This window comes from Enhydra lutris, unplaced genomic scaffold, assembly GCF_002288905.1.
Source record: "Enhydra lutris kenyoni isolate GAN:26980312 unplaced genomic scaffold, ASM228890v2 scaffoldscaffold509, whole genome shotgun sequence".
NCBI lineage: Eukaryota > Metazoa > Chordata > Mammalia > Carnivora > Mustelidae > Enhydra > Enhydra lutris.
This window is the reverse complement of record NW_019154593.1, coordinates 8,123-15,549: the sequence shown is the minus strand read 5'-3', so window position 1 is coordinate 15,549 and position 7,427 is coordinate 8,123. Positions and strand designations below refer to the sequence as shown.

Genomic DNA, 7,427 nt, shown 5'->3' with positions numbered 1-7,427 from the left:
TGGAAGAGTAATGTAGATATCCATCCTTGGTTTATTTAAATAGATAGGCATGTATTAACTATTGCTTGTAATAATAATACTTTTCCCTATGGTATAAAATGTCACTCGGTCATACGTTCATTTTCCATGTGTACATAGATCTGTTTCCAACCCTTGCTTAATTCAACAGAGGGTTCTAATATTTTAATTAGGTAATATTTTATTTCATAGTGGGTTCCTTAAAAACAAAAGTCAGGTATGATCTTAGGTGAGATACCGTGTGCAGATCTTAAATTTCTAGGTTGACAAGTTTGAACAAATGCTTGTAACTGTGTAACTACCACCCCAGTGACGTTATAGAATATTTGACCCTAAAACTTCCACGGACCCTAAAACTTCCCTGTGCACTCCATTTCCTCCATCAGCGACATAACATCTGTCCTTGAGAGATTACTTTTGCCTGAGCTTGAGCTTCAGGTAAAGAGAACCAAACAGTACATATTGTTTCCTTCACTCAGCTTTAAGTTCATATGTACCTACCACAGTTTATGTGAACTTCTTTGGACGGCTTTCAGTTTGAGGGTTCTGTTAATAAAACTGCTGTGAACAGTCGAGTTCAAACGTCTGAGTGAGCCATATTGTCTGTTCACTTGGGCAACACCCAGGGGTAAAATTTCTGGGTCACCGAATAGCTGTATGGGTAACTTTGTGAGAAACTTCCCAAGATTTGTCCAGAGCTTGTGAACCATTTCATATTTCTACCAGCCATGCATGAGATTTCCATACACGCTCACAAAAAGGCTCAGCAAAATTTGGGATTACTTGGTCTTTTAAGGTTTAACCATAAAATGAAGGTGTGTGATGATAATTAGATTCGTTCTTAGGGGGTGCCTGTGTGGCTCAGTAGGTTAAGCATCTGCCTTGGGCTCAGATCTCCTGGGATGGAGGCCTTGTCAAGCTCCCTGCTGGGTGGGGAGTCCGCTTCTCCCTCTTCCTCTGCCTAAAGAGTGCTCTCTCTCTCAAATAAGTAATTAAAATCTTAAAAACGGAAAGAAACAAGCAAAACAAACCAAAACCTTAAAGAAAAAAAAAATAGTTGTTAGCCTCGGCTTTATTTTCTGCTAGAGCAAATGTCTGCTCATTATTCTTCCTCCTTTGGAATTTCTAGGCAATGTAGGGTTTTGTTTTCTTTAATTTTTTGGAAATCTCTGTGCTGATTCAAATGACCAGAAAATTTGGCTAGTATTTTGGTTGAGATCACACAAAACCGGTAGAGTAAACAAGAAAGATTAACAAAACAACAGGAGTGTATGGTGGAAACGACTGGAGTGGTTCTTGGCTGGTGTTTAAATGAGGTGTTCTTCATGTTTGTCCAGTAATTTTTTTGTGAGACTTCAGAAAAATAAAATTGCTGTTTCCTTTATTGACAAAAAGGAAAGCCACTCTTGCCCCTCCAGTTCCTTAGAGCATTCCCTTTAGAAAACTCTTAAATCCTTTCTCTGCTCTTCTGCTGAGACCTATGTAAATCTTTCTAAGCTAAATGAGCCCCTTGGCAGCACCAGCGACCCACAAAGGTACCTCTTAATGGCCTTGGAGCCCTCTCTTTGAAATGTAAACATCAGCAAAGATAGTGCCAAGAAGTCCCCTGATGCGTAGGAGTTTAGCCTAGGCACCTGGCTTTAAGCTGCAAACACTTGCTTGGCACAAGAGATAGGAGAAAACTCCTTTAGACAAAGATAATCAGCTAACTCCAGGTTATACCTAATGTTTGGCATGATTAAGTGTTTTGAAATGTTCAGCACTGACATTCAAACCCACTTCCAAAGTTTAAGGATTGTCTTTGTCAAAATATGAGACACAATAAGAATGAGAATGTTTAGTATTGGTGTTGTATTAACATGTTAGGCCTACCATAAGTCCTCTTAGTATCAGCTAAAATACCTTGGACTGTGTAACGTTGCTTTCCCTCATTAGGGCAAGATAAATTCCTTTTCTGGGAAATGAACAAACATAGAGCTATTTTAAAAAAAATCTGCAATCTATTAATTTAGGGGATGTACTTATTATACGTCATTTATTCTCATTCCACTGTTGAAATTCTCTAGCAAGGATTCAGAAGTTTCAAATATTGTTTAACATGTGGGGATTAATAAAATTGTCTACTGCCCCCTCTTGGATCCTTTTATTTCATCACACCAACCTATTGGGGGGAGGCGGGGAAGACCATTAAATTTGTTCTTCCTGGAGTGCAGAGGTGCACAGCCCCAAGAAACTCTGGATCATAAACGTAAGAACCTTCCTCCCTCCCCCAGTTGGAGGGGCCTTAGGATTTACTTAATCCTTTGCACATTTGCATTTATTTTCAACAACCTCACCAACTCATCAGGCAAGATCTATCCAGAGGGCCTCAAAGAGAAAATCATAAACTCTGAAGCAACCCCCATTATTACCAAAGGCAGTATTTTTCACCCCTGCTTTTATCCCCAAGTTGTAGAGAAGCCTTTTAAAAGACAGGGATTCCCCCACTCCCCCCTCTACCCCCAACACCCCCACCAGTGCTATTTCAATTAGCCTTTGTATAAAGTCACCAACATATTTCCAAGCATGAATGTAACTTTGTAAGGTTGTGGGTTTCATAAAACGCAATTCTCCGATTCTCCGGTTGGAAAACCATTTCTGTAGTGCACAAATTGTTTCAATCCACTGACTTTGACACACAAAGCTTTGCTGCCACGCCTCTTTGCGCAATTCCTAGCATCTGAGGAGACCACGTCCCAGTGTTTGTTTCTCAAGTTATCCTGGCAGTGCAGTTGGGCAAGGCACTAACAGGTTTTGCCTCCTTTGCCCAATCCTATGCTGGCTTTCGGCAACTCAAATGATGCTGATGTAGTTTTGCGATGTGGGTGAGGTCTGGAGCTGACGGCCGAGAAAGAATTCTTGAGAGGCCTTTGGTGCATCAGGATGAATTTTATTAAAGCTTGCGGACAGGACCCGTGGGCAGAAAGAGCTGCAGCTGCCTCAGGATTGTGAGGGGCAACCGATTATATACTTTGGGGCTGGGGAAAGTAAAGACAAGGGAAGTTCCCAAAGGACTTTCATATGCTTAAGGAAGACTGACCAGATACCAGAGGCCTTGCCCTTGTTGAGTGGAGGTTGTTTTTCCCTTGGCAAGGCATTAACATTCAGACAGGAGCTTCCTGGGAGAATGTTACACTCAGCCTGCCTCAACTGTTTGTCAATGGGCTGCAGGTTATAAGGACATTTACTTTTTTTTTTTTTTTTAATTTCCAAGTTTTTTTTTTTTAAATTTCAAATTCATTGAAGGGAATAAAATTATATTAAAAAAAAATAGAGTACTCTCACAAACTGACGAAAGCCAGGAACAAAAAGAACAAGGTAAAGACCTTTCCCTGAGAGGCAGCTCTAACAGCTAGAGAATGGACTTTCTCCTCCCTAGCATTTGTCAAATGAAAAATTGCTTCCTATTTCTCTAAGGCATCAAAAAGCACTCGGGGTGCTAACTGGGTTTTTCAGGTACAAAGTTTCAAGGCCTCTGATGGGGACTGAGGAAACATCAAAGGCTGATTTCTTTTAATACCAAATATTAAATTGCACAAATGGCTTTTTAATGTAAATTTCAGAACTTCACACTTGCAACCTAAATTTCAAACATCTGGTCATATCTTATTACTATCCTACTACTTCTTAGTAAGAATGTCCAAAGTATCTGAGCTCACATTCCAGTCAACGCAAAGGGCCAGACAGCAGAAGAGCTGCTCTGATCTCACCGCCTGTTGCCAACACAAGCCAGAAAGCACCCACCTCGGATGACTCAGATGCAAACAGACATTTACACTAAAGCCTAATTCCTAAACCACTGGACCTGCCGGCAAAGGCAGATCAAATCCTAACAGTTCATACGTGACCTACAGAACAGAAGTTACAGAAGTCATCTTACAATTACCAAAGCTCTAAACATACCCATTTCCCATACCTGGTTTTCCTCAATTTGATGCTGATATATCTATCAAACTGCAAACTCGCATTCCCAAACACTTCAGTAAGACAAACAATGGTTAACATTTTTGTTCTATGGATACTTGATGGTTTATGCTGAAGTTCTGATTTGCACAGGTAACAGGAAAGCTTGAATCAATTTTTCCAAAACTTTCAATCTTATGAGTGCACACCCCAGATGATTCCCCTAAAGCTGCTTCTCCAAGATAGTTAAGTCAATTCACAAAATTGGTAATCATAAATTCCATAGGGACGTCAATTTCTGAAAGACATTTTTTTAGGAAACAAGAGGTTACAATGTCTGTAACACCTTTGCAGGCACTTAAAGGTTCAAGGGACCTAACTGTACCTCTAAATAGGTTAATTATATAACATCAATCAGCTATTAAAGATTCAGTAGGATTCTGTGGGTTACCTCCTATTCAAAACATCTATCAACCTAGAAATTGACTGCTACTCCCGCCAAAGTAAACCAGCGTTATACCCTAAGAGAAACCTCGATCCTGTCTCTTGGCTGTCCAGGGAGCTAACCCTCCTGGGACAGTGGCTCTCGTGGAACAACACTGGGTTTTGGTCACATGCGGAAGAGGCTCAGGGTCTTCATAACAGCTTTGCTGAGTTGAAGTCCATGGTGGTATTTTTGTCTGCCCAGAAGAGCACAGACCGTACTCTTGCACCAAACTGAGGGTTCAACTTGAGTCACATCCTGGTTACACTGTTCCAGGTCCTAATAAGAAACAATATGGCCAAAAACTAAGTGACCATGTGGTCACAAAAGGTACCTGGTAACACAAACTTTTTAATCAGATGTGACTCAGTCTCTTGTCACCAACCCCCACCACCCCCCCACCCCCTCCACCCCCGCCACACGAAAACCAACAAGTCTGACCTAGGATTGCCCTAACAAAAAAAAAAAAAAAAAAAGAAAAAAAAAAAAAAAAGTAGGAAGAGGAGGAGGAGGGAGAGGAGAAAAAAAAAAAAAAGAAAAGAAATCAACAAGAACAATCAAGACCACCAACACTGATTTAAACCAGACCCCAGCAATCTCTAACTTTAGCAACTGCCATTTTTTGGTCTCAACAAAATGTCAATATCCCGAGTTTTATCAGTATTTTCTTCCTAAAGTGTGAACAAACAGAAGCAGCGGTACAAAAAAGTCTAGACGACCCACTAACTAGCAAAAGAAACATCTCAGAAACAATATGAAAAGATGTACTTAAGTGAAATAAATTAAAAGTCAAACCTTACACTTTCAAGTTTTCTTAGACTATTATGTGGGGAGACGGCAGAGAGTTGATGATGTATTTTTCTAATAACCACTTGGTTAAAATCAAATGTAAATGATCCTTTAGGAGAAATCTTTGCCTTTAAAAATCATGGTCCCGTTGCTGATATTTGGACAGGAGAAACCGCCTACATCCTAGTCGGTAAACTGTTAAGGCATTTGTTTATTAACTTGGCTGCCAAATGGTATTTTAAAAAGATTTACTTACTTGACCAGCATCTACAGAAACACAAGTTTCTCTAAACTCCTGGAGTTTTCTGGCGGTTAGAAAACAAAATAATGACAGTCCAATAACGCAAAGGCATCCTGAAAACATAAACCTAATATGCTTTACTTTTATTTTTAAGAAGCCAACTTGCCTCCTAATTATTTCTATTTTTAAGCCCACTGGCTGCCTTTGGCCTTTAAAACGCAATGGAATTTACTTACCCTGGCACTGCTCCTGAAAAGCTTATACTTGTTTGGGAAAACCGTACTAACCGGGCTAAAACAGGGTTTATGTTACACATAAAATCACTCCAGATTACAACGTGATTGATTTCTACACAGCCCTCAGGGTTGGTTGGTTGGTTGCTTGGTTGGTTTTTGTTTGTTTGTTTTTAATACATATTTTAGGGGGAAAAATCACAAATAGGTTAACATAGTTGGCATTCAACTTTTCTTAGTCTAATTACTCATGTCCAGTAAAACTGAGACCCTTCTGCAGGACCTGCCAGTTCCCCATTCCTTTTATCAAGTTTCAAAAGAAGCATTTCTTGGGAAGTGAGGATTTATTAAGAACATCAAGGTCCAGGGCTTTTTCCGTTTTGTTTTGTTTATCCCAGTCACCTTAAAAGTTTGTTTTATCCCCCACCCCCCCACCACCCCAAATAGCCATATCATTTAAAACTAGATATTCAAGTTACATGGCTAACATCTTTAGCTAATGGACTCTTAACAGTGCTAATCCTAGAAGACGGCCTTCAATGCATCTTTGTTCGACAATGTTCCGTCATTGATAGGAGTGATGTAGGTTAAAGGAACCTTTAAACGTTCAAGCCACAGGCTGTGCAGTTTGGAAGGGTTGAGGCCTACTGTGCTGTGTCGCCAGAAGTTGTTGTATTTTCAGTGCTAGTGGGTTGCATGTTATCTGCATGGTTGTGTGCGTGCTGAAGAAACAACTCTTTCAGTAGTTAATTCCTTAGTCAGCAGTTTAATTTTTATTTCCAACCGTTCATTCCCTTCTTTCAGCTGATTCACTCTGCAGTGTATCCTGTGCTTTCTGCTTGGTTTTTCAACCGGCTCTGTTTCACAGCCACGTTGTTCCTTTCTCTGCGTTGACCAATGCTCTTGCTCTTGGGATCCACGGCCCTACTCTTTTTGCTTTGCTTGCTTGGAGGCAGGGCTTTGCCTCATGCCCCCACACCCCGGGAGCCAGCAGGCCCCCGCTGAAGAACCTGCTGTAAGCCGCTGGCCTGAGCCTACGTATGAATTACACTTATTACCGGACTACAGTTCTGCTGGGCTACCTTGTTCATTTGGGTACTCCGTCTTGCTGACACAGAACAGGCAGAAGTGAGGGCAAGGTGACCAGTGGTTTCCACACTAAGTTGCCCAGAAAACTTCACATGTACCTGCACCTTCAGCGCGCTGGCCTTTACAGGCGTCCTGTGCTCCCCGCCCCCCAACCTGGCGCCCCGCACCGCCCCTCTCGGTTCCCACGCTGGGGGAGCCCAGCAACCCTGGCCTCGGTGTCCGGGAGTCAGTAAGGAGGGGCAGCGGAACCCACAGCCTCTGCCTTTTCGCCTTTTGGACACCACTGTGGGCTTCCCGCCTCCCCGAGAACCTTGACTTTTATCTACATTACCTTCTGCCCTTGTTTCCCACAGCATTGTAGCTGTAAGCCTGATGACCTTTTTTTTTTTTTTGCCTGACAAAGAAACAGTAATGGAAATACAGAAGGCTTGCTGCTCAATTAGGCATTCACTAAGCTGGTGGCTGTAGGTAAGAGCTTTTCAGAGGGTGTGTTGTACTGCTCATTGTTAATTACTTGAAGAAAAACAACATTTGAATTCAAACAAAGCAGATTGGAGATTTATCCTCAGGCAAATTCAATGGTTGAATAGCAATTTCCCTGTAGGAAAACACTGTTGTAGGCAAACACTGT

General features: G+C 41.5%; 1 pseudogene; it reads right to left on the bottom strand.

The window, feature by feature from the left end:
- Positions 1 to 6,351: 6,351 nt before the first annotated feature.
- On the bottom strand, positions 6,352 to 7,152 carry LOC111140318 (annotated as a pseudogene).
- Between the last annotated feature and the right edge of the window lie 275 nt (positions 7,153 to 7,427).